The 26,490-nt window shown below is 45.2% G+C and overlaps 1 protein-coding gene across 1 annotated transcript in view; it reads right to left on the bottom strand.

The window, feature by feature from the left end:
* Window positions 1-15,769, bottom strand: part of HPCAL4 (hippocalcin like 4) — a 51,445-nt gene extending 35,676 nt beyond the window's left edge. The window contains exon 1 of the mRNA XM_088481029.1: window positions 15,511-15,769. The gene's annotated coding sequence lies outside the window, so the exon portion shown is untranslated. The remainder of the gene's footprint in view (window positions 1-15,510) is intronic.
* Window positions 15,770-26,490: the final 10,721 nt, after the last annotated feature.

The following is a 26,490-nucleotide window of genomic DNA, read 5'->3' as shown; positions in this document are numbered from 1 at the left end:
TTTCCCTGGTATCACTAGTAATAGAGCCTTAATCGGAGAGAACCTAAAAAAGGTTCAGATGTCCAAGGTATAGCAATCTTGCAACAGATGGTTTGCTAAATTGAGTAACATTTAAAAAAATAAAAAAGGGGGAAAAAAAATATTAATATCAACCGCACACTATTTATCCTGGCTCTTACTTGACTATATTTGTACAATACCCCTGCACTACAAACTGTCTCATTCACTTGCAAACAGAGAGTCCCTCCACGTAGGCAATCATAAAAACGGGTTACTGACTAAGATATGAAAATATATTTCTGAGCAAACACTTGCACTGACTCATATGTAAGAGTCATGTGATTTGTAGACTTTTAGGAGTATATTTACTAAAGTGCAATGTTTTTAGAAGTGGAGATGTTGCCCATAGCAACCAATCAGATTCTAGCTACAGAATTATCCTCTAGAAGGAGCTAGATAAATGTTAAGTAGAATCTGATTGGTTGCTATGGGCAACATCTCCAATTTTGAAAACCTGCACTATCGTAAATATACCCCTCATAGAGCAGAAGATATGTTGCCTACAATGTATGCTGAATTTATATTTTCTGTAATTTTTTAAACTTTTTACTTGAAAATATCGAACTTGTTAATGCATGTAATGTTTTCTATTTGGGACACTAGAAACTAATGCTTTTTACTCAAAACTATTGAATAGGACTCGCATCCTTAACAAAATCATTAATTTTAGCAGCAATATTTCCAGACGTTGATAAAGGAAATAATTCGGTATTGAGAGTATGGGCACTAGGGGGCCTATAAATAAAATCATATTTGCGGGATATTCCCCAAACACACCTGTTTTTGTGGGATACCCACAAATATTAGGAATCCCCTGAATGTATGTGAGGAACTGCAGTAGATATCTCCGATATCTGTTCAAGTCCCTCCATTTCCGACAGCAGCCGCAGCCAGAGACGTAACTAGATATTTTGGTGCCCTGTGCGAGAAAGAGCATTGGTGCCCCCCCCCCCACCCCCAGGCAGCACTGCAGCAGCAGAGCAGTACCACTGATAATTATTGGGGATCAAATACCCCCCACTGACACTACATTTTGTCTGCCCCCCCCACAACTCTTTATTGTATATGCAGTACTGGAACAGCAGAACAGTGCCAGGGCCACTCACTGATAATGACTGCGCCAGCCCAAAGAGTCTTTATTGTATATATGCAGCACAGACCTGATGGAGGCCGCCGCTGGACTTGTCAGTCAATGGGACCTCCTGGTGCTGGATGTGGATGCCGCTGCCGGACCTGTCACTGTGACTGGCCCCTGCAGTGCTGGATGACGTGCACAACCTACTGCGCACCTGAGGTGACCTAACAACTCCACACCCTGGGAACTGTGTGAGAGGAGAGACATCATGTCGCCAGCGGGAGATGGAGTGAATGGCATTATGCTGGTACATGCTGCTGCTGCAGCTTGAGTGGAAGTCCCGAGGTGCACCGCACCGTATTAATATAGCGGCGGGTGCCCGGCGGGTAAAGCTTGAAGTGGGTGGCCGGTTCTGCCCTTAGGGCTATTAAGCTCTGTGCGGCAGCACCAACCACACCACCTTAGTTAGGCCATGGCCGCAGCCCCCATAGAAGATGTAAGATTTACCAAGCTTCTCATTCCAGTGTTTGGCCTCATGCCCGGTGACAGAGGGGGATAAAGGGGTTCATCCGTACCCGAGGAACAGGGACAAAAAAACGATGCCACAGCACCTATTAAAACTGCTTTGCTGCTGACAAGAATCTTTTTTTCCCTGTTACAGCAGCCATTCAGCAAAAGCTTCGCCCACGGACAGCCAACCCCCCCCCCCCCCCAAGTTAAGCACCGGGCATATACAGGGCCAATAGTACTTGTACATTTGACAGTCTGCCACCCCCCTCTCGCGGCATCCCAGACCCCCCGCTCCCCATGACTGCCCCACCCCCACACTGCTCTTAGTGGTCCAGCTGAAAAGTGTAAGAGGGTGAGAGCCAAGCATCATGACTGACAATTTTCAAAACTGCAGCATGAAGGTAACTATGTTATTGTCAATATTGTCATTTTTTAACTAATATATATATACTCCAAAAATACACTGATAGGTTAATTGGCTACCCACAAAATTGACCATAGTGTGTATGTGTGTGAACATGTGGTAAGAAATAAAGAGTGTAAGCTCCACCGGGGCAGGGGCAGATGTGAATGGTAAGATATTCTCTGTAAAGCGCTGCGGAATATATGTGCGCTATATAAATAACTTAATAATAATAATAATAATTATATATATATATATATATATATATATATATACTGTATATAATAGAAAGAATAACAGCGGCGCTCGAGGAGTAAATAAAAGACGACAACCACAAAGCTTCAACTTTCTATTGCATCCAGTGTGCTGTTATGCACATTATTACAGAAGGCAACGGGGGATTGTTTCATTTAGTTTGAGTGCCGGATTTCCTATATTCTTCTATATATATTGTGATAGAAGCACTGGTAAAGTGGTCAATGGCAGGTATGTTTGTCCTAGGTTTTTGGCCTATGTATTCTAGAAACCCCAGGAGAAGTCTGTTTTGTAAACAGACCAGAGTGTCGGCATTTTGGAAAAGCCGGTTTGGGTCCAGGGGGTGTGGATGTGAGGAGAGGGAGGGCTCCATCCACAGGCCACTCCAGGTTTTGGGCCTTTTGGCCTGGGAGAAGGCCAATTAGTGGTTTCACCTGGAAGTGGCTCATAAGAACTGTGTAATCTCTTGGTGCAATGTCTCACACCTGGGAGAGCAGGCAGACTAGTCTGTTCAGAGACACTTGGAGATAACCCTTGTAAGTACTGTGCACATGTTTTGTTGATGGTGAGGGCAATAGGCCCTACCATTATTATAGAGAGGGAATCTGCTGTGTAGCTAGTGCCCAGCTGGGCTAAGACTTATGTTTATGTTTATATTCATTTGACACAATAAAGACTGGCACTAACCAGTTTGTACGAGAACCCCTGACTTGTATCCTGTTTCTACGGCTGCTGTGTGTGTAAAGAGGGAGTCCCTCTACCCCAGGAGAGGGACCCCTATACCGACTGTGTCATATTTGGTAGAGAATGCGGGCAAGTACACACTGAAATTGCAGCAAGGAAAAATTTTAATTTAAAATTTAAAGGGACAGACATCAATTCGTCAGTGTGGGTATAAAGTTGTGTACTTTGAAGTCCATAGAGGTGGCGTCCGCAGATGCTTAGGGAAGCCAGATTCCGCTTCCACAAAATGGAGGACATTGTTAAAGCCTTGTTCCAAACTATGACAGCTCAGCAAGAAGCTACCAGGGCTCAGCAGGAATCCACCCATCTGCAACTATTGGCCTTGGAGGTAGCCCAGAGGCAACAAGAAGTCACCATCGAGGAAACCCGCCAGGCCATAGCGGAAAACAGCCAGGCCATAAAAGAGGTGGTACAACAGCTTGTAGTCCGGTCTGGAGATGCTTTCCCTGCTCTTCTAACTAACACTCACACCATACAGGCCAGTCACTTTCTGCAAAAGACGACCCAGTGTGATGATGTGGAGGCGTATCTTACGGCCTTTGAAAGAACCGCCGAAAGAGAGAAGTGGCCTAAAGAGCAGTCTGCAAGTCTTGTGGCACCCTTCCTGTTTGGAGAACCACAAAAGGCCTACTATGATTTATGCCTGGATGATGCCAAGGACTAAGCAAAGTTAAAACGGGAGATCCTAACCCGCTTGGGAGTCACCTCATTTGTTCGGGCCCAACGAGTCCACCGTTGGGAGTTCCAAATGGAAAAACCTCCACGCTCACAGATGCATGACCCCGTCCATCTAACCACGAAATGGCTGCAGCCCGAGACGCTGACAGGACCACAGATTGTGGAAAGAGTCGTGATGGACCTGTATCTGCGATCGCTACCTGCATCTCTGCGCAAGTGGGTGAGCCATGCAGACCCTAAGTCCACATACCAGGTAGTCAAACTGGTGGAGAGGTACGTGGCGGCTGAGGAACTGATGAGTGTGCCCCACCAAGCCCCGATGGCGCGTCGGCGAACTCCCATTGACACTGGTAAGACTGTTCCAGGGGAGAAGGGTGCTGGGCGATGGAATGTACCTAAGACTGAGGATGAGGAACCTGGAGACAGGCCAGGAAGGTTCCTTCCCCGAAAAAGACTAGATTATAATATGATTCAGTCTTTCCGATGTGGTGGCTTCGGCCATATTGCAGCTAATTGTCCACTTACCTCTGAACCTATGCAATGTGATACTGCTCATGTATACTGCAGGGGGTCTTTCTTTGCACAGCCAGCCTGTACTGCCAACCGGTGGGCTGAGACTGATAAGCACATGTGTGTACTTAATGTAGAAGGCAACCGTGTAGAGGCTCTGTTAGATTCTGGTAGCCTGGTGACACTTGTGAACCCCTTGAAGCATAAGGGGAAAACTGTTGGTGCGACCTGTATACATGAGGACACTCGCTATTATGTTACTGCAGAAGTGAACATTGAGACATCATGTGGTTTGTCGATAGTCTCTGTGGGTTTGGTACATGGCTTAATGTATGATGCAATATTGGGGAGAGACTTGCTCACTTCTGGAAGTTGTGGGAAAGTCGATTTGCACAGAGGTAAATCACCCTGACTCATTTGAGAGGATTACTGACGTAGTAACAGAGTCAGAGATGTTCCCTTTTTCTAGTATGATTGGCGAACTATAAAATGCAGAGCATGATGGTGGCTCGCCAAGTGATGTGCCTCCCACTGAGGTGGGTAGTGTTGTTGAGCCAGTTGATCGTCTGCCTGATTTAGAGGTTAGAACAGAGGTCTTTGCCATGGAGCAGTTAAATGACCCTACTCTGGTAAAAGCCAGGGAGAATGTCAAGGTGATCAATGGTAAACCCATAGATCCCGATAGTCCTTTGTCATATCCTCACATGGCAGTATGTCAGGATTTGTTGTATCAGGTGACTAAGAAGGGTGAAGATATTGTCGAACAATTAATAGTTCCCAAAGCATACAGAAGAACAGTGTTAGATCTGGCCCATGGTCATATATAACGACAGGCCACCTAGGGGTAGAGAAAATACTGAGCGAATTGTGCAGATTTTTTTTGGCCCGGGGTCCATAAAGATGTATCTATTGTTCCTCCTGCCCTGAATGTCAGTATCATGCTCCAAGGCCACATTTCAAAAGTCCCCTGGTTCCATTACCCATTATTGAGGTTCCGTTTGAAAGAATAGCTATGGATTTGGTTGGGCCAGTAATGAAACCTGAAGATGGGCGGTAGAACTGCGCTCTCGTTGACCAGGGGGTGGTGTGTTGTGGTTTCGGGGTGCTGCACCTTTGTGTGGGAGTACCTTTCCCACACTGAAAACGTATGGGGGTAGGGGGGGTAAGGTGCGCTCTTCCTGTTAGTAATGGTGATGACTTGTGTGTGTTTGTGAGTGGTGCTAATTAGAATGTTTCTTCTGGTGGTGGTGATGTTTTGGGAGTGAGGAGGGTGTGATTGGGTATGGAGTGTAGTTTGGAGTAATGTGAAAAGGGGAATGGAATAGGATCAAAATGAGGCCAGCGAGACACAGTAATTTTGGGCAAAATCTTTTATTGAGTAGTCACAATGCTGCTCTGTTAAGATCCCGGGCAGGTGGGTGGGGTTCAGTGATGAGTGGTGATGAGACTGGGGAGGTAGGTGGACCCTTTTAGGGGGCTCCTTCCCGTGCGGTTCAGTGACCTTGCACGTCACCCCTGCTGGACCTATGGTCGACAGTCTAGGAAGTCTCGGGGGGTGGGGGGATTTGCAGAGTGGGTTGGAACACCTGTGTGGCGTCCCGCGTGTTGGTGTGAGTCTTGGCAGTACTTACCTACCGGTAGGTTTTTTGTTGTGGTGATGTAGGTCGACGTTGCGGCCGTTGCAGATTGGTTGGAAGCTGCAGGTTTGTTGGTGAGCTGGATCAGCGTGTTGCTGGTGTGCTGCAAGTGCACGGCTGTTCTGATTGGTCTGCGGAGGTCAGCGACCGTAGTATGCAGCTGAAATTGGCTCTTGGTCGTGCCACCAGCGGCACGACCAAGAGCCAATTTCAGCTGCATACTACGGTCGCTGACCTCCGCATGGCTCCGCACCACCAGCGGCACGACCAAGAGCCACACTCCCAAAACATCACCACCACCAGAAGAAACATTCTAATTAACACCACTCACAAACACACACAAGTCATCACCATTACTAGCAGGAAGAGAGCACCTTACCCCCCCCTACCCCCAGGAATGAAATCTGCCCGGGGCCATCAATATGTTCTGGTGATAATGGATTACGCTACCAGGTACCCAGAAGCGATACCATTATGCAATACGTCAATCAAGACCATTGCTAGAGAATTAGTCCATGTCTTTAGCAGGTTGGGAATACATAAGGAGATCCTGACTGACCAAGGTACCCCATTTATGTCAAAAATCATGAAGGAGTTATGCTGCCTGTTTAAAACTGACCAATTAAGAACCTCTGTGTACCATCCCCAGACCGATGAGTTAGTGGAGAGGTTTAATAAAACTTTAAAACACATGCTAAGGAAAGTAGTGGACAAAGATGGTAGAGATTGGGATTACTTGTTACCTTATTTGCTGTTGGCCATAAAAGAGGTTCCCCAATCCTCCACAGGGTTTTCCCCTTTTGATTTATTGTACGGGAGACATCCAAGGGGGTTACTTGACATTGCAAAAGAGACATGGCAGGGGCAGTCCAGTCCGTATAAAACAGTTATTGAGCATGTTTCTCAAATGCAAGAAAGAATTGCTGCTGTGGTACTGATGGTAAGAGAGCACTTGGAACAGGCCCAGCAGGCACAGCAGAGGGTATACAACCGCAATGCTTGCTTACGCAACTTTGCTCCTGGGGACAGAGTGTTGGTGTTGGTTCCCACAGTAGAAAGTAAACTTTTTGCTAAATTGCAAGGACCCTTTGAAATCTTAGAAAAAGTGGGGCAGGTCAATTATAAAGTTTACCAGCCGAGGAAAAGAAAGCCAGAACAGATATACCATGTAAATCTTATAAAACCCTGGAAGGATAGAGCAGCACCGTCAGCCATCCGAGCCCCTCCAGTAAACCCAGGGCCCATGGTACCCAAAGTGACAGTGGCAAAAACCCTGTCAGCCAGTCAACAGCAGGAAATTAAGGAATTTCTGATCAGAAATAGGGTGCTGTTTTCTGACCTACCAGGGAAAACCACGGTCATCAAACATGACATTATCACTGACTCAGGGGTTAAGATTAACCTAAAGCCCTATAGGTTACCAGAAGCCCAAAGAGAATCAGTGTCAAAGGAAATTAAAAAAATGTTACAGTTGGGTGTAATTGAAGAATCACATAGTGAGTGGTCAAGTCCCATTGTGCTCATTCCAAAACCGACAGGAGTGTGCGATTCTGCAATGACTTCTGGAAATTGAACAGTGTGTCAAAGTTCGATGCCTACCCTATGCCTAGGATGGACGAACTAATTGAAAGGCTGGGGACAGCCAGGTATTTAACTACTCTTGACTTAACCAAAGGGTATTGGCAAGTGCCATTAACTGAGAACGCCAAAAAAAGAGACAGCTTTTTCTGCACCAGAGGGGTTGTTTCAATACAAAATGTCTGGGCTACATGGGGCACCTGCTACCTTTCAAAGAATGATGGATAGGATTCTAAGGCCCCATAGACATTGGCAGTCTCACTTGCCCAGAGTACAAGCAGTGTTGGACTCCATCTATAAGGCAGGTTTGACAGCCAACCCAAAAAAGTGTTGTCTGGGGATGGAAGAAGTAAAATATCTTTGGTACACCACTGGCAGAGGTTTGATAAAGCCACAGCTCAATAAGATTGAGCCAATCCAAAACTGGCATTGATCACTGAATAAAAAGCAGGTGAGAGCATTCTTAGGGATCACTGGGTATTATAGGAGGTTTATACCCAATTTTGCCACCATTGCAGTTCCACTGACTGACCTTACCAAAGGCAAACAGAAAGTCATGGTGGAATGGGGTCCTCAAGCAGAGAAGGCTTTCCAGGAGTTAAAAATAGCGTTATGTACCCAACCAGTTCTTCTGACCCCTGATTTTGACAGAGTTTGTTGTACAAACCAATGCGTCAGATGTAGGCATCGGAGCGGTACTGTCCCAAAGCAAAGAGGGTGGAGAACACCCGATTTTCTTCCTAAGCCGGGAATTAAATGTACATGAGAGAAACTGTTACAGTTGAGAAGGAAGCATTGGCCATAAAATGGGCCTTAGAAACTCTCAGGTACTATTTGGTGGGAAGGAAGTTCAGATTGATCACTGACCATGCCCCTCTGAAGTGGATGTCAGAAAACAAAGACAGTAATGCGAGAATAACGAGGTGGTTCTTGGCATTACAGACCTTCAAGTTCACGGTAGAACATAGGCCAGGAAGCCAGCTGGCCAATGCAGACGCTTTGTCACGCGATCACTGTTTGGGGGCTGCAGTTGTTCCGGCCCACAGGTCGAAACAAAGGGGGGGATGTGTGATAGAAGCACTGGTAAAGTGGTCAATGGCAGGTATGTTTGTCCTAGGTTTTTGTCCTATGTGTTCTAGAAACCCCCAGGAGAAGTCTGTTTTGTAAACAGACCAGAGTGTTGGCTTTTTGGAAAAGCCGGTTTGGGTCCTGCGGGTGTGGATGTGAGGAGAGGGAGGGCTCCATCCACAGGCCACTCCAGGTTTTGGGCCTTTTGGCCTGGGAGCAGGCCAATTAGTTGTTTCACCTGGAAGAGGATCTAAAGAGCTGTGTAATCTCTTGGTGCAGTGTCTCACACCTAGGAGAGCAGGCAGACTAGCCTGTCCAGGGACACTTGGAGATAACCCTTGTAAGTGGTGTGCACATGTTTTGTTGATGGTAAGGGCAATAGGCCATACCATTATTATAGAGAGCGAATCTGCTGTGTAGCTAGTGCCCAGCCGGGCTAGGACTTATGTTTCTGTTTTGTTTCAGTTTATATTCATTTGGCACAATAAAGACTGGCGCCAACCAGTTTCTACGAGAACCCCTGACTTGTATCCTGTTTCTATGGCTGCTGTGTGTGTAAAGAGGGAGTCCATCTAGCCCAGGAGAGGGACCATTATACCGACTGTGTCACAAAATATATATATATATATATATATATATAGTTGAGTATGAAATTCCAGCGGTCGGGATGCCACAGGCCAGAATACCGACAGCAGCATCCCGACAGCCAGGAATCCCGACACCCTTAAGTAAGAACGGTACATCTCACCAGAACCCTCCCTCCTCGGTGCCTAACCCTAACCAACCCCCCTAGTGCCTAGGCCTAATCTTCCCCTCCCCGCACCCTAAACCTAACACTCCCTACCTGGTGCCTACACCTAACCTTCCCCCTAGTGCTAAAACCTAACCTCCCCCCCCGCACACCCTAATCCTAACCCTCCCTCCCCGGTGCCTAACCCTAACCCCGCACCCTAACCTCCCACTAACATCCCGATACTTACCTTCAGGATGCCGGTGCCAGGATCCCAACCTGTCTCCGACTCACACAGGGCACACTTCTTTATCCGCTTAGAAAAACTTAATTTATTACCACATCAAAGTGATTTACAAAGAACGTCTGTTAAAGAGACTACCATTTGCAGCATATCAGACATTAATTTTTTTTTCACATTTCAAACAAGATCCAAAGCCATTTCTTGTAGCAATTATGGCCTTTTCTAATCACAGCTTCACAATACATCTTCAACAAGTTTTCAATACTTGTGTCCCAAGCAAATTGTTACTATATACAATAAGGCCAGTATACTTGCAGTCCCTTCATAATAACGAAAATCCTGTCGACGTTTCGGGCTTTTAAAAACCCTTTTTCAAGGTCACAAGCATTATGACACGCTGTTGTCATTGCCGAATCAGTGTACCGGGCCCCAGAATTTCTGTTGCTGGCCCAGTTTAGCCCCAATAGGAGAATGTCATCTCCAGATAGTGCAGTCCATGGACTACTATTTTGCTAAATTACTGGGAGAGGGTTCCTCTGGAACCCTCACCAGCTATGTCCACTGCGCATGCGTGTTCTGCTAACCGCACTTACGCGGAGCGGCACCAGTTCCTGATATAGGAGGAAAATTATTTATTTTGCGATCATTTCACTTCTTTACAAGTAGCAGGGACGGTCCCCTTCTGGAGCCCCTATCCTTGCATGTAATTTTTAGTACATTCGGGGAAATGTGAATCTCTTATTGCCGCGATAAGAAATTCTAAATATCGGTCTTAAACCCGATAATTAGTATATGTGACCGTAGGTCATATGAGGGTCTCAGAAAGTGGTGCATGAAACACATTGCTGTGTATGGAATGACCCACGAAGAGCATACCATTGCAGATATACTAGCAGCTGCAGTGATACTTGCCCCAGGAAACAGTTACTGTTTAAAGAATCGTATAATAATCTTATAAGTGTGATTTATGATGTGCTTCACCTCATAATTTAAAACAGTTGGACTAGAAAATGTGTTTTGTTATACAACATTTTAGTTGCATTAGTTTATTAACTAAATGAAGCTAATTTAATTTCTTTATCACAAACCACATTTCCCCTCTATTCACAAAATACCTCTAAATTCTTATCTTCTCCATAAACACTGACTAAAAAACCCTATTTGCTGCAGTAATTCACAATTCAGTAAACTGAAGTTCATTCAGCTCAGGTGCGGATTTAGGGGACAGGCTGCCCCTACATTACATACAATATTATTAGCTGCCCTCCCCATATTATAGTGTACGGGTGTTCTTAATGAGTGTCTTATCAAATTCCATTACACTGTAATGGATGTTATATTATACAGTACGTGACAAACCCATCTTAGACATGTTGGAAAATGGACAAAAAATCTACAGGCAACAAATCTACTAGTCAAAATGGCAGTTAGTTAGAAGTATGAAACACCTTTAGGTTAAAAAAATGGAAGCTTACAGAGGCTCCCATGCAGGGGTCCTGCTGTGCAGCCCCCAGCAAGTGACGTCCCTAGTGGGAAATCCACCTATGGTTCAACCAAAAATCCATTGCATTGTCTGAAATTTTCAATACTTTACTCATATCATCAAACCTAAATCTACTCTTCTTGGCACCGTAGCGTGAGCCACACCATCTTCTTCCAGGCACAGTTCTTCTGTTATAACCTTGGTACCCCTGATCCAGTGTGTGAATTAATTTCAAGATGGGTACCAGCACTAAACCACAATTAATCTCAAGTCTCAAACCTCAATACAATCCTTTCAGCCTTAAGTCATATCTTCAAGTCCTGATAAGCCCTTTGTAGCACTAATTTATAACCTTAAGACACAATACCATCCTTCCAGCTGTAATTTATATCCGTAAGTCTGGATAACCTACTTGCAGCACTAATTTATGGCATCAGCCTTCTAACTTCAGTTCTCTCTCTTGCAGCTCTTCTTCATCTCCTAATGACTCAATACTTAACTCTTAGGAGCCTATTTATCAGTAAATATTTGTGACATGTTTTCGGGGGATGCCCACAAATATTAAGTATTCCCCAGATGTATTATGGAGGGATTGCAGCAGATATCTCCAATATCTGCTACGGTCCCTCCATTTCTGAAAGCAACTACAATCCCCATAAGTTTCTATGGTGGATACAATGCTGCCAGATTTACTAAGTGCCATACAGCGAAGCATTCTGGAGTTTGGTCCCCGCAGCTTACGCTATGTGAAGGTGGCACTGTGTGCTGTAGCCTATGGGCTACACGTCGCAAAATTACCTCATATGCGCAGGAGTCTCGAAAGGGCAGTCAAGAGACCGCTGATGTGGTCACATCACTCAAAACACATTGCAGGGTGCTATTTAATGCATCCCGGCACTATCACTGCATACTGCAATGCGATCATGGGTGTTACTATCGCGACCAGATCACGTTGAGTATGCGATTATTGATAAATAGGCCCCCATGTCACAAATCAGCCCTTAGGTCTATATGCTCAAGTCCAGTTTCATATGCTATAGCACCAATACCCCTTCTAGCACACGTTCATCTCCTTAATACACATAACACTTTCCTCCCAATTCCTTAACAGCAATAAACTCCCAAATTCTTATTCTCTCTCCTAAGACCTTTGTTCCGATACCAAATCACCCTCGATCCCATAGGTGTCTATCCCCTGCCCTTAAAATCTAATATTTTCAGAAGGGATCATAAAAGGTTTTCCTCAACCAATATCTAGTATTTTTCATAGATTACCTGTGTCATTTTTAACACAATAAAATCCTGAGCAGCTTTCATAAATAATAAACATTTCATGCTCTAGATATGTAATAGTATTCAGTAAAAAGATGCTTCAAGCCTGACTTTTATTGTTTGATCTATTTGTTTGTTTGTGTCAAACATGCTCATTTACTGCAGCTATCCTCCGATAGCTAACGTCATCTCAGGATTGTGTTAGCCCTGGGGGCCACTGAAAAAAAATCTTTATTTTTAATATAAAGCATTTTATAAGTTTATTTTTCCTATTGTATCATTTTTTTTACTCTTCTAATTAAGAGCAACATTATTTCAATTTTTATTGATAAATCTGGAACTGGATACAGTCCAAGAGGGGAATTCAATTAGCCGCGGTAAATTACGGCGGGCTAATTGATCCCCCGAGGCTATTTAATTAGCCCTGAAGCTTTCACGGATTCTGTGCATTAACGCCCGTTAACCCATGTTAATGCCCGTTAACATGGTACTTTAACAGGCGTTAACAAGGCTATCGGGCGAATACGAGAGGCTAATTTAACAGCCCTGGGCGTTAAAGCCAGAGGCTACCTCCCGTTATTACCCGTGGTAATTTACCACGAGTAATAGAATCCCCCCCCAAGTGTGTATGATAAATTGCGGGAAAATTTTTTTATTGCTGGAACAAAAAGTACTGCTAGTGTCTCCTCACTGTAGTTATTAATTTCAGGAATATATGAAAATACAGAAACCAGTTGTTTCACAGAAAGATATGATTTTCAAATTAATGGAGAAGCTGGTCACAGTAGTTTGGACTTTTTAATTCTTACCACCATGCAAATTTTCAGTCAAACCAACAATTCCTCAGGAGTAGGCAACTACAATTTAGGTGTGCACCTATATAGCTATGCATAATTGGCTATGGCATGTCCTGAAAACGACATTTGCATTAGGAGCGGGGCTGCAACCTCTCTCCCGCCAACCACCTCCACACCTCGGGGACACAGTAAAGGGACGAGATGCAGTGAGGGGGGTAGCCAGCCCAAAGATGTTGTAGCTGGGGGTAAGGGGGGCAGGAAAAAAAAAACTTAATATGTATGTGTGCAGTTATATATACATTTATGTTTTCAAAGAATGTATAGATATAAGTATTCTAGATTTATTTAGGCCTATCTCAGTTTCTTTATACTTCATCCTGTAGAAGCCTCAGAAAATAAAGGGGCCAATACCGATAGTGTAGTATTTTAGACTTTGAATAAAAGGTTATAAATAATATATGTGTACATCAGAACAACTTTCATGAAGGCTTATCAGAGTTACTTTTAGTTACACTGATCACAGACAAATTCATAAGTACATTTTTAAGACTTGACTAATAGCTTATCTGGCACTGGTTGTAGTCCTGTACATGTATAATCCACCTCTCTGCTGCTTTACCCCTGATTCCAGAGGGTAGTTCCAGCTGAAGTTCTGTGTGCAGGGTATCCAACCAGGGTTCCATACAAAGAGGACCACCCAATGCGTTTCATCATTTCCAACTTCATCAGAGATGTGAAAGTTAGAAACAACGAAATGCATTTAATGATCCTCTTTATCTGGAACTATTCAAGTTTTTCAAATGTATGCATGAACTTGTCTGCAATTACTGAATACATTTATTTAAAAAACAATACTACTCTATTATCACTGCTGGTGTTTCTGATATGTGGATATGTTCCAAATAACATCAGTAAAGAGAAGATGACTGGATTAATTTGCCTTTGACAAAACTAATTAGAAATCAGATAAGCCTTCATATAAGTTGATCTGAAGTATGCATATGTTATGTCTTATAACCTTTCATTGAAATTCTGAAATCCGTATTTGCCCCTTTATTATGCATGTAGGCATATTAAGTATTTTCTGAGGCTACATTGAATAAAGAACAAAGAAACCGATGTTGGGCTATATAAATAATCTATCTAGGTACGCTTATATCTTACATTTTTAAGCTCAAAATACCTTACTATTAGTGCTTTCAGGGAGACCTGCAAGCAAGATATCTACTGAAAAAAAAATGTGATGTATTGTGATAGTGTGAGCATACAATTTATATATATATACATATATATATATATATATACACACACACACATATATACAAAGGTGAACAAATGGGTATTTGCACAAAATCAGGACTATTGTTTGTGCCAATGCTTTTTTTTACTTAAAAATTAAACAGATAATCTTTTGTGCCTGTGTTACTGTCAATGTTATTAATATTTTAGACATTCATTAGGGCTAATTTACTGACATTGCATTTAGGTGCAAAATTTGCACTAAACTGTGCAACCAATCAGACAATTGCTTACTTATGCTAGGCATAACAATCCTAACTGCTGATTGTACCTAAATGCAACCTTACAAAATGAAGTGTATTGTATCTGTATTCCAATATATATTTAAAAGGGTTAGAACACTTCCATCAGTACTGTTTTACTCTTTCTTATTTTTCCCTCCCTCCCCCTCTGAGAAAATGCAGGATCAGTCCCATCTTCCGTCCTGTATAAGTGTGAGCTGGTGCTGAGGTGGTTTCCATGGTAACTATTGCCTGGTACACACAGAGCTCCCAGAGTGCATTCTAAGGGTGTTTATGTGCCTCACTTTCCCCTGCAAAGCGTTGTCACCCCCCTCACTGTGATATCACGCTGAAAGCCCACACGGTTCTCTGAAGGGAGGGATTTGTCTCATGTTTGTGCATCTGAAGCAAAAATATTGGATTTATGCTCTGTCCTGTCAATATCTGTTTTTTTATATACCTTTAGATGTCTTCATTTGTGTGTCTAGACACACAACGCATTTCCCTGTGCGTTTTGATAAATGCGCATAGTATTGTGCTGAAGCACCGCAATAAACACGTACCACATATTACCTCTGCTGGCATTTTTCACACCTGTTGGATACTTGTTTGCTTCGTTATTCGAGATATACAAATAAATGATTGTGTGTACAGATTGCGAGCAGGTAATGTCATTCGTTAATAATGGAAAGTAGCCTATGTGTTAACACGATCTGCATATTGATCTGTATATTGTAAATGATACAGCCAAACACCCACCTTCTTTTATAAAATGAGCTATAATGACATCCTTGTGCTATTGTTTGCATAGCAAACCGTGGGCTATGGACAGTAGTGTAAAATCTCTTGTGAATGTGCAGTGCATCAGAGTGTAAAAAACCATATGGTACAGCGCACACCCTCTGTAGCAGACCACTTTTATGTATAGCTGTAAATACGTACTCACCTGAGTAATGGTAGCTAGCCTCCTCTCTGATTGTCTTACAGAATCTTGATCCTGTCCTCTGTTATAGTGCCTGAGCTGCCTCTGATGGTCACGATGAGCTGTTTTTGGGGGGTAATAAGCAAAACCTGGATCACGATGTTTCTCAGTCAGTCATTTGCATAGGCACGCCCCTTTCTCCGATTAGCTTCTTTCATTGGTGGGGCAATCAATCATTCAGGTGAGATGCCTGCATGATGGCTCAGTGTTATGCTGTTACACAGGCAGGTTTGGCTACTGGTAGCCTAGGGGCTTGCAAATGATTGTGTAGTTCAGTAATGGTAATAAATGGCTCCACACATTGAGTTGTTGCCATGGAAACAGTATTGTAAGATAAATGCGCAGCGCTCTGATGGAATGATGCAATTGATATGCACATGTGTGCATACACAAAGAGACATGCATTTAAAAATACACACTGATATAGCTGCACTGCATCCAGAAATCTAATATGTATACATTTTGTGGTGTACATTCAAAATTAATACAATAATGGAAGTGTATTGTACAGGCAATAATTTATAGCTAACAAGCTTTCCATTTTTACCTCCAACCTGCATTATATCGTGTTATGGCGTCAACCATTAACCCCTCACTGTGAGATCCTTAATCCAAGCACAAAAACAGCATTCTGAAGGTCATTTACAAAAATGACATTAATATGAGCTGCAAAACATTTCTATTTGCACCCAGGTACCTTTTGTGTGTGTTCTGTACATTGTGCATAAAATGCATGTGCACACTCACATACCATGTTGTTGGAACTGACCCTGTATAATCAACTTGCGCTTCTGTGAGCTTGTGGATGTGACTGGAAATATGCATGGTGGAAACAGAAAAATGTCACTTTAAAATCCTGTCTTTACCGTTTAGGACCATCCCCCTCATTCATTCATTTCATCTTCCATTTTTATCCTGAAATATTGCTTGGTTCAACCTTATTTATGTCTCAAAATAATCATGAGTGTGAGAGTGCACATTGCAACAAATTTCATTACATGTGTCACATTTCTGCACACATAAATATTGCTGCTTTTTAAAATGCCACATAAGGTGCATAATATGTCCCTTTAATGTTATAGGCCAAATAGTAGCGGCTGAAGGTCTAGCCTGACCTGGCAATGTTGTGTGGCCCAGCAAGCTGGGGGCACCAGAGGAACTGACCCCATTCCTATGCAAAATCGTTCACACACTGCCATACTGCTTAGTGCAGCCATTTACATCATGGGTGTATCTTCCTGCTGTGCACAATGCACGTTCACACTCCCAGAAATGTTCCTGATTTTTCTGTAAACTGCAAGTATTCCTTTTTTTTGTTCCCATTTTATATGTGATGCTGTAAATAGGTAGTGGTCTGTTCACTGGCACCTGATAAGTAATGCCACAATGCACAATTTGTGAGTTTCAACAACCCCGTTAAGGACTTGCTGAGAGCTGCCATATATTAACTCCCTTATCAGACTTATAGTGCTCAATCTAGCATTTTTTGGGGCAAGGTGCAATTCTCTGAAGAAAGGAACATTTTAATTTTGAAGGGTAACATTTTGAACTGTAATATAATGCCCCCAATTCACATTATGCCACACAGTAGTGCCCACAATTGACATTGTGCCACACAGTAGTGCCCACAATTGACCTTATGGCACACGGTAATACCCACAAGTCAGAATATGCCTTATGTAATGGTTTTAGATATCTCATGTCTTGAGTTTGCTTTAACCACACCTGATTAAAGTTGTTTTTTAAAATTGAAATGTTGAACAAATAAAAAAATAGTCTAATGTACACACTTGAACGACAAAACGACACACTTACCAACCTGCCGACTGATCTAATGATTTGGCAAGATTATTCACCAACGAACTTGTGCATGCACACTTACCAATCAACTGGCAGAAATGTCTGGCCAGAAGAACCAGCTGTTATGTCATCATTGGATAAAATAGTGGATAGGACCCTGGCCCGTGCACTTATACCAACCAACTGTAACACATGCACATGTAAAATGTGAAAGTGTAGAAATATGGCTTGTAATAATACCCTGCTATCCATGTAGTTCGTTTTCTACTTCATGCATCTATGAGGACATAAGTTTTGTAAATATAAAAGATTAAAAGGGAGAGAATATCCCAATAATTATGCAGTACGTTTTACAAAAAATTATTTGTACACAATAATTCACACAATATCCATAAAAACACAAATAATAGTGTTAATTGGAGGCTTTACCAGAAATTGGTGAGTCTGAGGAGTGTACTGTATATATTATTCGGATCTAGGCTACAGAAGCCTAGTGGTCCGGCACCTGCTGTTGCCAACCTCTGGACAAGATTCCGCCAATTGAAGATGACTCTACTCGACAGACAATGCGTTTCGATCATCTCCTGCACTTTCTCAAGGCAATGTGGAGTGGAGTCCTAATGATCCCTTTATAGAGTATGGAGGTACATTGTATCCAGATCAAACCTGGTACGTACTTACTTTAACATTAACACAAAATAAATGTACACATTTCACTCTATAAGTACATTATTATGCTGATCCTATTTACTGTATATCATTAGTACTAAAAGACATGCAAGTAAAGGAGATTGTACATAGAGTGAACCAGCAAGTTAACCCTCATCCCTCTTTATGAATCACATGCTGCTCTCACTTTAGCTGCTTATCTGGGTGCACATAATCCAACAGCCCCCAAAAAAACTATTCTCTATACAGAAGTGACAGTAATTGTTTCTTAATTAGTCAATATTAATAAGATCTGCATTGGTTTACTGCTTTACAATACCTTAACGCCTGATTAGCTTACTTAACTTAAGTTACAAATAAATAAAGATACGGACACCAGAGCTTGGCTAAAAAAGGTCACAGCTTTTTATTTATAAATTAAATTCAATCAACCTAACCAGGGTGGCCAAGAGACGCTGCAACTCAGTTCTAGCTTTCACCTTGATCAATACTCGGAGGACGACTAAACGACCCCCCTTCAAGACGTACTAACGATGCGAGAGTCTCAATTCCCTCCTGGGCCAATCCGAGGTGCTTTCGCACAAAAACAGCACCCGGGTCCCCCCGCAAAGAGAAGGACAAATTCGCCAGGAGCAATGAGGGACAGTGCCCCCACAAAGTTGTCTTACGCCACCTAAAGCCACTGAGTTGCAGCGAACTCCCGCCAAAGCCAGGCCCTAAGGAAAGACTGGCCCGCCACCCAAAAACTAAACCAAAAATGAGAATAAATCCTTCACAAACAAACTGGTCCCCAAAGCATTCAAATGCACACCATCATGACGAAGGAACTTCCCAATATCACTAACCAAAAAGCCATGACTCACCAAAATTCCTTCAATTTTTTCCACATGCTTGGCAATCGCAACATTGGCTTTCTTACGCGCTCTCTCCAAAGCACCATACTTGCGCACTCCCCTCCATGTCAAACGAGGCATCATTTCAGACCATACAATCCGAATAGTGGGCCACCGCAAACGGATCTCGTCCATCACTTCACGAATCCTGACAATCAACTCCACACCTTTCAACTGGCCCACATCATTCCCCCCAACATGTAAAACCAATATTTTTGGAACTCCCCACTTCGCCACCGATGAAACTATCAGTGCCAAAACAGATTCCACACGCAAGCCCCTTACACCAATCCAACGCACTCTAAACCTGCGAGGCCACAAAACCTGTTTTTGGGACAACACATATCTTTCCGCCCAAAAAATATATGAGTGACCAAGAAGCCACACCTGCCCCTCTTCTTCCGCCAATGCTGTGGAAAAAGAGAGAACCTAACCGTGAGAACCGCACCAAACCCAATTCCAACGGACACAACTTTAGTAACACATAGCAACTGACTAGCAGGGATGCAGAACTGGGGAAAACAGGAACCCGAGTGAAGAAGAAAAACCAAAAAACCTGCCTGTGAACCAAATGGGTCAAATCATGGCTAACGGGAGGAAAAATTAAAAATCCCTTTACACCCCCAATTGCTCAACGCTAACCGTTGACCAATTGGCAGGTAAGCAACGTTTTCGGGTTAACGTAGGGTGCGCCCCTATAACTTATCGCAACGCACATACTTTTTATACGCAGCTGACTTCCAGCGCCCCACCTTCTGAATGTCCTGCACAGATGCCCCTGAGAGGGCCGCACAAGTAGCAGCGCCAATACGAAAAGAATGCGTGCCATACTCTGAAGGATTCAAACCCAACTCTAACAAACCTTTCTTAAAAACTGCTGCGAATTGAAACTTGGTTAGAGGAGAGCCATCCGTATGAATTAGCCACTGCGCACCCCCACTAGGACGCAACTCCATAAACCTTGCAGCTAACTGAACTGGACAGATGTCTAAATCCCTATTCTTATGAAGAGTAACCCATTTCCCCCTGCCTGTTTGATCTGTTTTGGAGAAACGCAGCTTGCAAAGTACTGCTGAGTCACGAAAAACAATGTCTTTTAACAAAAGACCAGAAACTGTGGAAGTTTTATTGCTAGACACTACCTCACTAACCCGAAACGCCCCAAAAAATGCTACCGCAAAAGCAAGCCTAAAAAGAAAAGTTTCATACGAATCAACCGCTACCTTTCCCATTGAAGTCAACAAGCCAGACAAAAGCTGCAAATCAACTGGCCGGCGAGAGTCTGAACGTGCTGGCGACCCCTTAGCCCAACCCCTCAAAGCCTTCACTAACACGAAAGCCTTGGTGGGATCATGTAAACCTTTTAATTTGCAGAAAAAGGAGATACCAGCAAGCGCGGAACCTATAAACGCTCTAGATCTGCCCTGCTGATATCTAAACCAAACAAAAGATGAAATCAACTGTCCGGAGACTTACCCTCCACGTCTGGGAGAGCACAATGCGTGCACCAATCCCGCCAAGCGGCTGAGTAAGCCCGGAAAGTCGATGGAGCAAGCGACTTTAACGCCAAACCTTCTAAGCCGGCCTGATAATCTGCCACACAAACGAGGGGCATACCAAACCAACGTTAGAAGCCGACGGCACAAGCGCCCGGAAGCGATCAAATTGAAATCGGGACAGCGCGTCTGCAATGTCATTACACACCCCTAGCACATGCTTCGCCCTGAATCTAATATTAAACTCCAAGCAGCGCAAAACTAAATGTCGGAGCAAACGCAAAACAAAATGTGAAGACGAACGCTGGTTGTTGATGGCATGAACCACACCCAAATTGTCGCACCAAAATACTACATGACAGTTGCTCAGTCGCACGGACCAAAGTTCAACTGATACGACAATTGGAAAAAGTTCCAGCAGCAACAAGTTATCCGTCAAACCCTCCTCGCGCCAAGCTATCGGCCACGGAGCCGCGCACCATTCCCCATTGAAAAAGGCCCCAAAACCGGATGAACCGGCCGCATCCGTAAAAAGTTGCAATGAACTGTTCGCTAATGGAGGCGAAGGCCAAATGCTTTCGCCATTAAAGTGTATCAAAAACCTATTCCACATGCGAAGATCCTCCTTTATCTCCGCGGACAGGCGAATGTAGTGATGCGGCCGAACCCCGCCAGCTGTTGCCCTCTCCAATATTCTACAAAAGACCCTACCCACTGGAATAATACGGCAAGCAAAATTTAAGGAGCCGAGGAGAGACTGAACTCTACGTAACCTAACCGAATCTTCTGCTAAGCAGACCTCAATAAGACCCCGCAGTTTCTCAACCTTATCAATGGGAAGTCTACAACAGCCCTCTATCGTATCTATCTCAATTCCCAAATAAGATAAACAAACAGACGGACCCTCTGTCTTCTCATTAGCAACGGGAACACCTAAAACTCTAAATAAGGACTGCGCAGAAAAAAGGAGGTTAGCACAAACGTCACTTCTTCCTGGACCAATAAAGAGAAAATCATCTAAATAGTGCGCTATGCCCGTTTGTCCGGTCCCGGCATGTAGACACCACTGAAGAAAGGAGCTGAATTTCTCAAAATAGGCACAGGAAACCGCACAGCCCATAGGTAAACACTTATCTACAAAATAACCCGAATCTAACCTAAAACCCAGAAATCTCATGGCCTCAGGATGCATTGGTAATAAACGAAACGCTGATTCTATATCTAATTTAGCCAACAAAGCGCCATGTCCAAAACTACGAACTAAATTCAAGGTATCGTCAAATGATTGGTAAACGACCCTACGACAATTCTCTGGTATGGCATCATTAACAGAACCTCCCTGCGGATATGAAAGATGTTGAATCAAACAAAACTTGCCCGGCACTTTTTTAGGAACTACGCCCACTGGAGAAATACAGAGATTATGCAAGGGAGAACAAGGAAAAGGACCCTCCATCCTCCCCAGCAAAACCTCCGCACGCACTTTAACCCTCAATTCCCCGGGAAAATCCCTGGCAGAGCGCAAATTCTGGGATGCCCTAACTATCAACTGCCTGTCAATGGGTAAACGAAAACCTACTGAAAAACCTTCGTAAAGAAAAAGTGCATCCTCTCTACATGGGTATAAATGTAACCATCTAATAAGAGCATCTAAACGGACTGGAGAACAAGCCTTAACTAGCACTCTTGGGGCCCTCGGCACGGTCCTGGGAAATACCTCCTGCCCCACGTCGACAGTCCCTGGCCGGATGCTCACCTCCGCAGAGACGACAGGAGTGGCGAAAGCGACACCCCGACCCCCTAGTACATTTGGAGTCGTTATAGGCGAAGCATTTCCCTCTCCCCACTCCTGTCGACCCCTGCCTGTTGGCAGCATAGCTTTTCCGAGGAGGCGCACCGTCCAAGGGAGGCCGACGCTGTTGAGAGACCTCTAACCATACTTCAACATCCTTAACCCCGAAAAGGAATAACTGAAGAACCGTCATGTTTTTTCCTAAATTGTGAATCATATTCACGCCATGCCAAGTTACGAGACCTGACGAACATGTCGAGCACTAAAAATAGATACCTGAGAATGTTAACGTACTCCTGCGCCCTGGTCTCCAAATAACATGTCGCAAATATGAGCATGCCTTTCAACCAAGTATTAAAGCTGCAAAAAGCATCTTCTCCTATGCCTCCCGATTTTTTAGCCTGCGCCAAGCCTTTCCTCATGTCATCTGTGAGTGCAAACAGGTCTACAAATTTCCCTTTGCGAATTTTGCCTTTTACACTTTTCCGTAAGCCTCGTAGCACCGCAGTATTCGCGCAATGCACTGTATCTGCCCCTGCCTCCTGCGCTTTTGCCCCTGACTCATCAGACCTCCTAGTCTCGCTACCTGACTTTTTCGCCAGCCGCCGCGCAACCAGTCTAGCAATTTTACGGGGGCGAGCGGGGGAACCAGAAGAGTGAGATGAAGAAGAAGAAGAGTCAGAAGAAGACAAAGGAGTTTCATACTCACCGGAACCAGATGGAAGCGGACCCGCTTCAGCAGACTTCTCCCTTGACGACGCCACAGCTTCGGATACCGGTGCCGAATCTTCCTGTCCCGAAGCAGGCAATGAAAGAACCGCGGACACCTCACCACTTGGACCATCAGATACTTCTAGGCCTGGAACTAAGGAAGACGTGTGAGCCACCGCAGAAACGGACCTGGAAACCTCCGGGGTGGGAAGGGACATGGTGACCGGCTTAGGAGGAGGAATGGCTGGCGCCCGTGGAGGAGGCGACAAACTGGGCGGGGGAAAAGCAGAGGCAGTTTGGCCGGAGTGCGTGCTGAAAGAGGAAACTGAGGGCAAAGGCGGGGGCGCGGCCGAGGCAGGTGGGTAAACTTGCCAAGCTGGCAGGTAAGGGTACTGAAACTGCGCATGCTGAAAAGCAGGAGGATATGCCGAAGGAGGGGCCACGAAATGGGGAGAATAAAAGGGGGCAGGAGGAACAGCAACAGAAGATGTCAAAATCGGAGGAGCTACGCCTGAGCTCCAAGAAGTCTGACCCCAAGAAGGGCCTGCCATAGAAAGGGGGGGGTGGTGCATTAAAGGAGGGTGCCTGGCTGCCGGCTGGGGTGTACCATGGGGGTTGAATCGAAACCGGCACTATGTGCCCAAATGACACTCCAGCGAATGGAGTAGCGGGCAAAGTTGGGGAGCTTAAACGCTGCGCTAACCCCCCCGAAAAATGTGAAAAGGTGCCTGGGAAATAGGGAGACCCCGCACCTAAAATGGCCGCCTGAGGCAAGATGGCCACCGGGCCCGCCGCATGGGCCAGGCCGGCTGGGCCACCGGAAATCAAAGCGGCAGAGGTCACAGCCGCGGTGGCCACGATACCACCGGACCCAACATAAGGCCAGGACGGGGCTGAGGTCAGGTGACCCCCGCTGCTTGAATGGGGCAGACCCGCGGAAAATGCGGCGCGCACGTCACCGACGCCGCCGAGAGCCCCCGCAGGAGCCGCAGGCAAAGCAGGTGTGCAAGGGGACCCCAGCGGCGCCAAAGGAGACGCAACGCTGACCGGAGAGAGGGTGAGCGGATGGGGATGCGCAGACCCGTCTCGCGCTGGAGAAGCAGGGGCCGCGATGCTGGCAGAAGAGCTGGCGCCGGGGCGTGGTGGGGATGTAGGCGCGCCAGATGCAGAAGCACGCGGGGAAAGAGTGCAGGCAGAGGAGGGGGCCGATGTCAAGCGGGGCAGAGCCGCTCGGGGTAGATGTATGAAACTGGGAAGGGGAGGTTGGGGGAGATAAGCGGGCGGGAACAGAGCGCAGAGGGCACGAAAATTCAGCCAGCCGGCGGGGAGGGGGGGCATCGCGACGAGGACGGGACATGGTGAAAAAAGACAGTGGTAATAAAGTAGATAAGATAAATATGCCAGAGATACTCAGCCTTTCCGAAATTCCACTGCAAAAGAGGCTGAGCTGCCCTCTAACCCTGCCTTATATATCCTTCATTTAACTCCTCCTATCCCTCTGCTTATAGGATGAGCTGACCACCTGACACAAACCATTCACTCAGCAAACAGGCTGTCATATACCAAAACACCTTGCAGAAACCACCATTCTTATCTATCCTCAATCCTATACAGATTTCGTCTACCATTAACTGCGCTCCATTCCGCCGCACTTCCGGTGTATGGAACGTTTATGGAATGCACGTCTCCCTTGACCTCCAGTAAATGGAATGCACTTTCCTGTACCACACCGTAGGTGTCGTCTATAGTTTCTACTTCTGGTTTTCGATGAGTTCCATTTGTGTTCCATGTCTGTAAAATATATATATTGAGCCGTACCGTTACTTCTCTTCCATATTTTTCTGTAATTAATATATTATTTTTAGGATAAGGCTATTTACTATGACAGCTCATTGTAGGACAAAAAATATGATGTAATTATTGCTGGTTCCTGAGGCCAGGATATGGGTCGGTCAGTGGTTGTGTGTACACACCAGCAGATGTGGACGACATAGCTTTTAGACATATCACAGCCGATGCAATATATCTGTGAAAGACGTGGTTCACAGATATATTGTGTATACGCATTGCCAGATAGACTGACCAATAAATAATTCTTCGGCTGTGTGAACGAAATATCGCTTAGTGTGTAGCCAGCATTAGACTGTACCAGGGAGACAAGTAAATTATAATGCTAGATAATGGAAGTATTATTTCACCTATTAATGTCTGAGTCCTAAACCACTCCTGCAACACGCCCGTGACACTCCCATAACACGTCCATCATATGGAATATCTTTGGCGCGTCTGTTTAGCCATCTCCCAGTCAATACCCAGGAATGCCCAATGCTTTCCAGTGTCCAAGCAACTCAATCAGTCCTGCGATTCTGTGCGCAGACAGCTGGTGAGGCATGCACAGTGCGCCTTTTTAGGTATGTAGATGCATGCACAGTCGTAAAAAAATAATAATATGATGCATAAACAAACAAAAACTACATGACACCGAAATATTTATAGATCAGAGGTTCTCAAACTCGGTCCTCAGCAGTGGCATAACTAGGGTATATGGAGCCCAGGGAATGTAAAAAAATGGAGCCCCTCCCCCCTCCCCAAGAAGGTGCGCGCGCCTAAGTCAAATGCCATAAGGGGCGTGGTGACTAGGAAATGGGGGCGTGGCAACATGACACACCACCGTTTCTCGTCACTCTGGGAGCATTCCATTCCATATGCACCTTAATGCCCAAAATATTAGTGCCCCTCTTGCAATGTCCCCAGTAGCAGTGCCCCCTGTAGTAGTGCCCATATACAATACCCCCAGTAGTGCCCATTATACAGTGCCCCCAGTAGTGTACTCTTATACAGTGCCCCCAGTAGTGCCACTTATACAGTGCTACCAGCAGTGCCCCTTATACAGTGCCCCCCAGTAGTGGTCCCCCCTATGTAGTGCCCCTTATACAGGGCCCCCAGTAGTGGTCCCCCTTATGAAGTGCTCCCAGTAGTGCCCCTTATACAATGCCCCTCAGGAGTGGTCCCCCCCTATACAGTGCCCCTTATACAGTGCCCCAGTAGTAGTCTCCCCTATGCAGTGCCCCCAGTAGTGGTCCCTCCATGCAGTGCTGCCAGTAGTGCCCATTATGCAGTGCTCCCAGTAGCCCCCCCTATGCAGTGTCCCCAGTAGTGGTCCCCCCTATGCAGTGCCCCTTATATAGTGCCCCCAGTAGTACCCCCTATGCAGTGCCCCCAGTAGTGCCCCTTATATAGTGCCCACAGTCCCTCCAATGCAATGCCCATTATATAGTGCCCCGAGTAGTAGTCCCCCCTATGTAGTGCCCAGGGGCATATCTATAATGGGTGCAGGGTTGTGCGGTGCACGCGGACCTCTCCGCGGTCCTGCACCGGGTCTCGGCACTGTAGAAAAAGCTGGAAAAATGGCAGCCGCGCCCATTTTCCCAGCATTTTGCACATGCGCCGTAGACGCTGGGCACACTCTAGTACCCAGAGTCTACTAATGTTCCGGTGGCTGGCCCACCGCGTCAGTTGTCAGTCGGCAGCCGGCTGCCAGGAAGAGAGGAGGGGGCCCCGGATGGGGAATGGACATGCCCCC

Source organism: Taudactylus pleione, unplaced genomic scaffold, assembly GCF_031769625.1.
Source record: "Taudactylus pleione unplaced genomic scaffold, aTauple2 ptg000260l, whole genome shotgun sequence".
In the NCBI taxonomy this organism is placed as follows: domain Eukaryota; kingdom Metazoa; phylum Chordata; class Amphibia; order Anura; family Myobatrachidae; genus Taudactylus; species Taudactylus pleione.
Note: the sequence above shows the minus strand (reverse complement) of the source record. Positions and strands in the feature narration are given on the sequence as shown.